Consider the following 10,309-nt stretch of genomic DNA (forward strand, 5'->3'; position numbering starts at 1 on the left):
TGGCTGTGAGTACTACCTCATGTTATTTTATGGAGGTCAATTTCCCCAAATCATTATTTTTCGAGAAAAGAAAGAAGGAAGAGAAAGAAAAACGAAGAGAAACAATAAAAACTGCCCTCCCCCCAAAAAAAACAAGATTATTTTTGCCTGCTTGTTAAAAGATTTGAAATCTCAAATTGAGAAACACAATCAAAGTAACATGATAGTAAAAATAAGAAATATATTAGGTACATACATAAAAATGAAATAAGGCATTTAATAAAAAAGAATTAGAGACATTAAATGAAAATAAAGCACAACGTAGAAAGGAAGCTAGACCCTACTTTCCAGGCAGAGCTGAAGCTCTGCAGCCTCTGTGGTCCGACAACTTGGTGGCAGTGAGTGGTCTGTTGTGGTCTGATGATGGGCCTTGGCGATGATTATCAGGTGCACATCTGCCTGGGAGATGCACCTAAAGTGTCAAAGTTGGGGTGGGCATCAGCACCTCTGGCCTCCAGCGGGCGGCGCTATGCTGCTCCCTGATATTTCTTGCTGATGGGCAGGTTGTGGGTGGGTATGCTTGGTCTTCTGGCTCTGGGGCTGAATCCCGCCCCCCAGTCTACAGGAACCTCCACAGAAGAGCCCCCAACCCCCCGGGTCTCCAGCACTTCTCTCAGAACCCGGCGTTCACTCAGCCTGCGTCTGAGCTTCTTTTGGTTTTGTGTTTTTACCTCAGACTGTTGTACCCAAGATTGCGAATCTGAGAAACCACAAAGAAGCCGACACCCATGCAAACACACGAGGGTTTATTTACAATCTCGAGTTTGTGTCCAACTATATCCGACACAGCGGAGCAGGGACTTGGACCCCAAGGTGGGTTTTAGCTTTGTTTTAAGGCCTGGTCTCTGGGACCTCCAGAAGTGCTGGAGCAAATCCTCAAGTTCTGTTTACATTTTGATATGGGGCGTTCAAGGGCATTGAGCTCTGTTTTCATTCTAATCAGGGCTTTCTGCCCATGGCCTGGTCTCAGTTTTTATTCTAATCTGGGGCTTTCTAGGAAATTAAGCTGTAAACGTTTGTTTTCTTCCTGTAACTGAAGTAATGTAAATTTCAGCTCTTCTTCACAGGGGCCTGGGATGGCTGGACATGCTCTCATGCTGAACTTAAAGTGGAATGGCCTTAATTTTCTCAGCTTCCACATGTCCAGTCCCATCCTATCTAGCTCCTTCTCCCGTCCCCAGAGCTCCTAAGAGAGCAATTGCAAAAGACCTCAGCGTGGCAGCCCATGTTGGGGGACAGGCCCAGGGATTTAGGATCAGGAAAACCTGGAGCCCAGGCGTCCTGCCTGTGCAGCTGGATTCCATGCTGCAGACTCTTATTCCCTAAGGCTATCTTGACGACTGTCTCTGTACATAGAAATGCTCTCCTTTGTCTTTAAAAGATGAAGAGTGAGTCAAACGATATTTCCCTGCCCATCTGATTACTCAGAATCCAATCTGAGATGTATTTCCTGTTAATAGGATATTTAATATGCGTAGTAATATGGTTAAAATATTCTGACACAAGTAATCAGAGGGATGAGGGTCTCTCATCTCTTTCTTCACAGCTCAATCACTCATCAGGAAATGTATCTTTATGCATTTGGATAGAACTGAGAGACATTATCACCAATGGTCCTATTATGATGTGACGGATTCTTCCCTGAGATTCTTCCCCTGTTTCAACTGACCCTGAAGCACTGTGAAATCGTTGGAAGACAAATGTCAAGGGAAAAAATGTTAGGCATTGCTAATTTCAAATGCACTTGCAGTATGGTGTCTGTTATAATACAAGTATTTTTATCTTGTTTTTGCTATTTATTATCCTTTCCTGCTTTTCAGGTTGAGGAGGCATTATACGCGCTCATAAGTGTTTTTCTTTCCTTCTGATATAAAACCTTACTTTGTTCCCATCGAAGGAACTCTTTAAGAATCAGGCAAAGTTAATTCAACTATACTTAAAATGTCTTCACAGTTGGAGGGAATCGAAGCCGGGAACAGGCAGTGGACGCGGTCCCGCCGAGAGCCGAAGATGGCAGTGAACGTATACTCAACGTCCGTCACCAGTGATAACCTAAGTCGACATGATATGCTGGCCTGGATCAATGAGTCTCTGCAGCTGAATCTGACAAAGATTGAACAGTTGTGCTCAGGGGCTGCCTATTGTCAGTTTATGGACATGCTATTGCCTGGCTCCATTGCCTTGAAGAAAGTGAAATTCCAGGCTAAACTAGAGCATGAATACATCCAGAACTTCAAAATACTACAAGCAGGTTTTAAGAGAATGGGTGTTGACAAAATAATTCCTGTGGACAAATTAGTAAAAGGAAAGTTTCGGGACAATTTTGAATTTGTTCAGTGGTTCAAGAAGTTTTTTGATGCAAACTATGATGGAAAAGACTATGACCCTGTAGCTGCCAGACAAGGTCAAGAAACTGCAGTGGCTCCCTCCCTTGTTGCTCCAGCTCTGAACAAACCGAAGAAACCTCTCAGCTCTAGCAGTGCAGCTCCACAGAGGCCCATTGCAACACACAGAACTACTGCAACCCCTAAGGCTGGCCCGGGTGTGGTGGGAAAGAATCCTGGTGTGCGCAACGGGGATGATGAAGCAGCCGAATTGATGCAGCAGGTCAATGTATTGAAACTTCCCGTCGAAGACTTGGAGAAAGAGAGAGATTTCTACTTTGGAAAGCTAAGAAACATTGAATTGATTTGCCAGGAGAACGAAGGGGAAAACAACCCTGTATTGCAGAGGATCGTGGACATTCTCTATGCCACAGATGAAGGCTTTGTGATGCCTGATGAAGTGGGCCCACAGGAGGAGCAAGAAGAGTATTAACAGCCTGGACCAGCAAAGCAACATCCGAATTCTTCACTCCAAATCATGTGCTTAACTGTAAAATATCCCCTTTTATTATTCTTAGAGGACTTACTGGTTTCTTTTCATGAGCAAACAGTACCTCTTCTTAAAGTGCACTTTGCAGAAGTTTCACCCCTTTTCCAATGAGTTTGAGTTAGGAGCTTTTACCCTGTAGCAGAGCAGTATTAACATCTAGTTGGGTCACCTGGGGAACAGAGAGGCTGACCATGGGTGTGTGTGTCTATCACATGCAGGTATCACGTGCAGCTTTGTGATCCTCTGGCTGGGTCACCCAAACGCCGAAACGGTTGGCACAACATCATTTCCGCTGCTGGCACTGGGCAGCTGGCTGGGCTCTCCTGGCCTACCCGGGGCTCGCTCGAGCAGTGACTTTCTGCTGGAGGGTCAGCTGATATGGGAGGTGGGCTCGGCCACATTCCCATGTCCGGCAGTGGGTTCCACCCAGCGCTGGCTGCTTCTCTTCTCCTCAATGCCTCTCCAGCAGGAAGGGATACCTTGGGTCCACCCTGGGGTGAGCTCCTGTGCAGCCAGGTACCCATGGCAGGGAGCCCTGGGGTACCTGTGTGTGGGAGTTGAGTTGGGCATGGGGCTGGGGTTCTCTGTCCCCTGTGTTGCCTGGCCTTCAGGAGAATCCCAATGCTCGCACAGCCCCTACTCACTTGGGTGAGCAGGGTGCCCTCCACAAGCTGGTGTGAGAGATCCAACACCACAAGGTGTGACGCTGAGTGCACATCGTGTGGGTGGCTCTGATGCATGAGCTGCAACTGTGGGACCCAGAAAATTTAACAAAAATTCTCTACCCCAGGACAAGCTGAGCAGGACTGTTTCCATTTTGTGCTACACCTGCCACCTCACCTATGACCCCCATATGACCTGCTTGTGGCTGATGGAGCTGCCCCACCCTTGTCAGGCTGCTGGGCACACCCTAATCAGAAATTAGCTCAAAACATTGTAACCCTGTTTGTGCCCGCCAAAACTGCATGCCGATTCTGACCAAAGTAATAGGCCAGCTCAAGTGGATACTATAGGGAAAGGTGTAATTCATTCGGCCACCTGCATGTGGACCGACATGACTGTGCAACTTTCTATGTATCCCATGGGCCACTGGATCCTATAAAGCTGCTACACCTCTTAGTCTCGGGGTCAAAGTCCCTGCTCCTCTGTGTGGGGTGCACTTAGACCCAAGCTCCAGCTTGTGTAGAAACCCTTGGGAGTTTGCATGGGTGTGGGCTCCTTGGTGGTTTCTCGGATTCGCAATCTTGGGCACAACACAAAGGTCTGCTGTCCTGACATAGCTTTCAGGGCCACGCTGATCACACTGCAGGCCCTCTGTGCACCAGGCACACAGGCGTGGGGATGCGTGGAGGGGAGGAAGTGCCCCGGAACCTGGCCCACCCCGGCCCCCTGGGCAGATGGAGCACAGCCTTCTCAGGTCGCTTTGCACAGACCCTGGTTTCCTGAGGCTCCCTGGCTGTTACTCTATCCCAGCCCCTCCTGGCCTGAGGCGCAAAGCCTGAGTCCCAGTAAATTCTGTGGGGTCCTGACCCTGCCATCAGTCCGCCCCTTGAAGTCACGTTTTGATGTCAGCTGTGTGTGCCTGGCGACGCCCCTGCATGGCCTGGTTGGGGCCTCATTGGTGCCCTTCCTCCTCTCTGGGGGTCTCTCCCTGCCTGCTGCAAAGAGTTCTGGGAGACACCGAAATGGACTGGCTGTGCATTTTCGCACCACAACACTTTATTGACTTTCTACAGCTAACGGGGCTCAGAGCCAAGGGTATCCGCCTTCCCCTGGGGAGGAAGCCCTTTCTGTCCTTTAGGGGAGGGCAAGAATCACACAGGGTGGCGGGGCAGGTGCTGGAGTTCCCCACCTGGGAGCATGTGTGGACTCGTGGTGGGGGCGTGTGTCCTGAGGTTTCAGCCTGAGAGATGGTTCTGAGGACAGCAGAGATGACCTGGACCTGCAGCACATGGGCTTCTGGGCTGGGCCAACACAGGGCACCTGGACCCTGACCTTGGCCCCTCTGGAGCCCCATCACATGGAGGAGCCTGCCTCCTGGATTGTGTGCGGGTGTGTCCCCCAGGCTACCCCTGATTGCCCCACCCTGGAGTGTCCCAGAATCCCCAGGGCTTCCCTAGTTCAGGGACCTGTATCTGTGGGGCATGCCCAGGGCCCAGGAGGCCACATCCAGCTGTGAGAGGGCTCACTTAGCACGGGGCCAGAGTCTAGGCTTGGCCAGGGCCATGGGGGGCTGGATCCCATTAGTCTTTGTGTTGGGCATGGGGGGCCTCAAATCACCCCAGCACCCACAGAGCCCGGGGCCAGGCCAGCCCAGGTCCACCTGTGTTAGGGCCTGGTGTCCTGTGCAGGATGTGCTACCCTCCAGGAGGGACAGTGGGTGGAGACTGTGCACAGTGGGTCCTCTTCACCAATCACCTGCACCCACACTGACTGGGATTCCCTGCCTTCCCTCCTGCCTGCAACCCCTGGTTACTCCATGGGACTCGCGTGCTCCTGAGCGGAGCAGGTTTTTCAGAGAACCCCAGGGAGGCTGAGCATGTCCCACAGGGGACAGCTGCACCAGTTCTTTTCTCGGGGCCAATGGAGTGGTGGTGGATGTTGTGGGGGCAGGGTTATGATGGTTGCGGAGTCTGGGGGATGGTATGGGGGGATGGTGTTGGGGTATAGTGTGTGTGGGGATTGTGTGGGGGGGTGTGGGTTTGAGGGGGATGGTGTAGTTGGGATGCAAAGGGGGATATGATGTAGGGGGATGGTGTGGGGTGGGGAAATATGGGGATGGCCTGGGGGGCCTCTGGACACAGGGCATCCCCTTTCTCTAAGATGCACATGGAGACGTCACCAGATAAAGGCGACCCCAGTCTGGGGATTGCTGTGACACATGTCCCTGGGGCCCTAATGGTCAGTGCAGTTCCCTTGCTGGAGCGGGGGCATTATCTGGGGGTTATAATACGATGTATGTTTACAAATTGCAAATTGTCAGAAATTAAATGCATAGAATGTAGAAATATATAAAGCACCAAGGGTGGCTGTCACCGTGACCCATCTGACCCTCATCGGATCGATGTGTGTCCTACTGTAGCCACGGCCATGCTGCCTGGCCCGCAGGTCCCCTTACTGCCCGACGGTCCCCACTATAGCCCCCTGCTTTCTTTGTGCCATCCCTCACCCCGTTGAGTTTCAGCTCACATGGTAAACCCTGGAGGCTCCATCCTAGTGGCCTCCTCATCCCCGATGCCCCGGGGTAGGGGCACGGGGGTCATCCCCAGCATCCTACCATATAGCGGTGTGTTGTTGGCTGCTGTTGCGTCCTCCTGGCTCAGAAGCCCCGTGTTCCCTACCCAGAAGTCCCCGGGCCTCTCACAGGGCCCGATCCCCCCGTCCCCTCAGCCTCACCTAACCCCGTAGTAGTCCCAAAATATGATGTGGCTGCCGAATATCCTGTTGACATCAAGGTGTATCTGCGTCATGTCTCTGTTGGAGACGAGTGCCTCCTCCTTCGTTTCTTGTGGGAAAACCGGGAGGAGGACCCATGCATCAGGGACACTGACCCCGACCTGTCACCAGCTGCCATCCTGGGCAGGGATGCATGGTTAGGTTAACCCTAACCCTAACCCTAATCCGTACCCTAAACCTCAACCTAACCCTAAACCTAAACCTAACCCATAACCTAACCATAACCCTAACCCTAACCCTAACCCGTAACCTCAACCGAACCCTAACCCTAAACCTAACCGATGCCCTACTCTAAACCTAACCCTATCCCGTACCCTAATCCAAACCCTAACACTTAACCGTACCCTAAACCTAACCCTAACCCGTACCCTAACCCTAAATCTAAACCGTACCCTAACCCTAACCCTAACCCTAATCCATAACCTAACACTAACACTAACCCGTACCCTAACCCTAACCCGTACCCGTACCCGAACACTAACCTGTACCCTAAACCTAACCCGTTCCCTAACCCTAACCTTATCCCTAACCCGTAACCTAACCATAATCAGTACCCTAAACCTAACCCGTGTCCTAACCCTAACCATAAACCAAACCCTAATCAGTACCCTAACCCTAACCCTAACACTAACCCTAAGCCATACCCTAACCCGTACCCTAACCCTAAGGCTAACCCTAACCCTAATCCTAACCCTAACCCTAACCCTATTGCTAACCCATACCCTAAACCAAAACCTAACACTAATCCTAACCCGAACCCTAACCCGTACCCTGACCGTAACCCTAACCCGTACCGTACCCTAACCCTAACCCTAAACCTAACCTTAACCCTAACCCGTACCCTTAACATAACCCTAACCCCTACCCGAACACTAACCCTAACCCTTACCAGTACACTTACCTTAACCCGAAACCTAACCCGTACCGTAACCCTAACCCTAAACCGTACTCTTACCCTCACCCTAACCCACATCTGCACCCTAACCCTGAACCTAACTCGTACCCTAAGCCATACATTAACCCTAACACTTACCTGTACCCTGACCCTTACCCTAACCCGTACCCTAACCCTAACCCTAACACTAAACCGTACCCTAACCTTAACGCTAACCCTAATCCTAACCCTAATCCGTAACCTAACACGAACCCTAACACGTACCCTAACCCTAACACTAACCAGTACCCTAAACATAACCCGACCCAAAACCTAACCCGTACCCTAACCCTAACCCATAACCTAAACGTAATCAGTACCCTAAACCTAACCCGTGTCCTTACCCTAACCCTAAACCAAACCCTAACCAGTACCCTAACCCTAACCCTAACACTAACCCTAACCCATACCCTAACCCTAAACCTAAACCCAACCCATACACTAACGCTAACCCTAAACGGTATCCTAACCCGTTCCCTACCCTAAACCGTAACGTAATCCTAACCCTAACCCTAATCTGTATGCTAACCCCTACACTAGACCCTAACCCATACCCTAACCCGTTCCCTAATCCATTCCCTTATCCTAACCCTAACTCTCAAACTAACTGTAACCCGTACACTAACCCTAACCCTAATCCATACACTAACCCGTACCGTAACATGTACCATAACCTGTACCCTAACCCTAACCCTAACCCGTACCCCAACCCGTACCCTAACACTAACCCCAATCCTAACTCTTTCCCTAACACTAACCCTAAACCCTAACCCGTACCCTAACCAGTACCCTAACCTGTACCCTAACCCGTACCATAAACGTAAACCTAAACCTAACCCGATTCCTAAACCTAACCCTTACCGTAACCCTAAACCTAACCCGTACACTAACCCTAACCCTAATCCGTACCCTAAACCTCACCCTAACCCTAAACCTATGGCTACCCATACTCTAACCCTAACCTTAACCCTAACCCGTAACCTGAACGTAATCAGTACCCTAAACCTAACCCGTAGCCTAACTCTAACCCTAAACCTAACCCTAACCCTAACCCTAACCCTAACCCTAACCCCAACCCATACCCTAACCCTAACCTAAACCGTACCCTAACCCTAATCTGTAACTTAACCCTAACGCTAAACCTAACCCTAATCCGTATCCTAACCCATACTCTAACCCATACCCTAACCCTAATCCTAACCTGTACCATAACCCTAACCCTAATGCTAACCCGTACCGTAACCCTAACCCTAACCCTAACCTGTACCCTAAACCTAACCCTAACTCTAACCCTAACCAGTACCCTAACCCGAAACCTAACCCTAACCCTAACCCGGAACCTAAACCTAACATTAAAACTAAACCTACCACTAAACCGTATGCTATCCCTAACCCTCACCCTAACCAGTACCCTAACCCTAACACTAACCCTAACCCGTGCCCTAACCCTAACCCGTAACCTAACCCTAACCCTAACCTGTACCCTAACCCTAACCCTAGCCCGTAACCTTACCCTTACCCTAACGCTAACCCGTACCGTAACCCTAACCATAACCATAACCCTAACCCGTAGCCTAACCCTAAACCTAACTCTAACCAGTACCCTAACCCTAACACTAACCCTAACACTAAATTGTACTCTAACCCTAAACCTAACCCTAATCCTAAACCTAAACCTAACCATAACCCGAACACTAACACGTACCCTAACCCTAACCCTAAACCTAACCTGAACCCGTACCCTACCCTAACCCGTACCCAGCCCAAACCCTAACCCTAACCCTAACCTAACCCGAACCCGTACCCTAACCCTAACCCGTACCAAGCCCAAATCCTAACCCTAACCAGTACCCTAAACCTAACCCGAACACTAACACGTACCTTAACACTAACCTTAACACGTACCCTAACCCTAACCAAACCCGTACCCTATTCCGAGCCCTCACACTAACCCTAACCCAAACCTGTACCCTAACCCTAACCCTAACCCTCTCCAGGAACCTAACCCTAACCCCAATCATAACCCCAAACCTAACCCGTACCCTAAACCTAACCCTAAACCTAACCCTAACGCGTACCCTAACACTAACCAGTACCCTAACCCTAACCCTAACCCTAACCGTACCCTATCCTAACACTAACCCGTAACCTAACACTAACCCTAATCACTACCCGTGACCTAACCTTAACCCTAACCATAACCAGTACCCTAACCCTAACCCTAACACTAACCCTAACAACTACTCTAACAATAACCCTAACCCTATTCAGTACCCTAACCCTAACCCAAACCCGTACACTAACCCTAACCTTAACCCGTACCCTTACCATAACCCTAACCCTAAACTGTACCCTAACCCTAACCCTTACCAATAACCTAAGCCGATCACTAACCCTAACCCTAAGCTTAAACCTAACCCATACCCAAACCTTAACACTAATCCAAAACAGTACCCTAACCCTAAACTTAACCCTAACCCTAAACTGCACCATAACCCCCGTAACCTAACCCTAACCCTAACCCGTAACTTAAACCTAACCCAACCGTAACCCTAACACTATCCCGTACCCTAACCCTAACCAAAACCAATACCCTAACCCTAACCCTAAACTTAACCCTAAGCCTTAAAAGTATCCTAACACTATCCAGAAACCTAAACCTAACCCTAAATTCTACCCTAACCCTAACCCTAACCAGTACCCTAACCCGTAACTTAACCCTAAACCTAACCCGTACCCTAAACCTCACTCTGACCCTAAAGAGTACCCTAACCCTGACCCTTACCCTAACCATAACCAGTACCCTAACCCTAACCCTACCCATACACTAACCCTAACCCTAATCTTATCCCGTATCCTAACCTAACCCATACCCTAACCCTAACCCGTACCCTAACCCTAACCCTAAACCTAACCAGTACCCTAACCCTAACCCGTAACCTAACCCATACCCTATCCCTAACCCTAACCTGTATGCTAACCCTAACCCTCACCCTAAACCTATCC

At 49.9% G+C, this 10,309-nt stretch overlaps 1 pseudogene; it reads left to right on the forward strand.

Moving 5' to 3' along the window:
• Positions 1-2,007: 2,007 nt before the first annotated feature.
• LOC140595975 (microtubule-associated protein RP/EB family member 1 pseudogene) lies at positions 2,008-3,103 on the forward strand (annotated as a pseudogene).
• Positions 3,104-10,309: the final 7,206 nt, after the last annotated feature.

Source organism: Vulpes vulpes, chromosome 16 (genome assembly GCF_048418805.1).
Source record: "Vulpes vulpes isolate BD-2025 chromosome 16, VulVul3, whole genome shotgun sequence".
In the NCBI taxonomy this organism is placed as follows: domain Eukaryota; kingdom Metazoa; phylum Chordata; class Mammalia; order Carnivora; family Canidae; genus Vulpes; species Vulpes vulpes.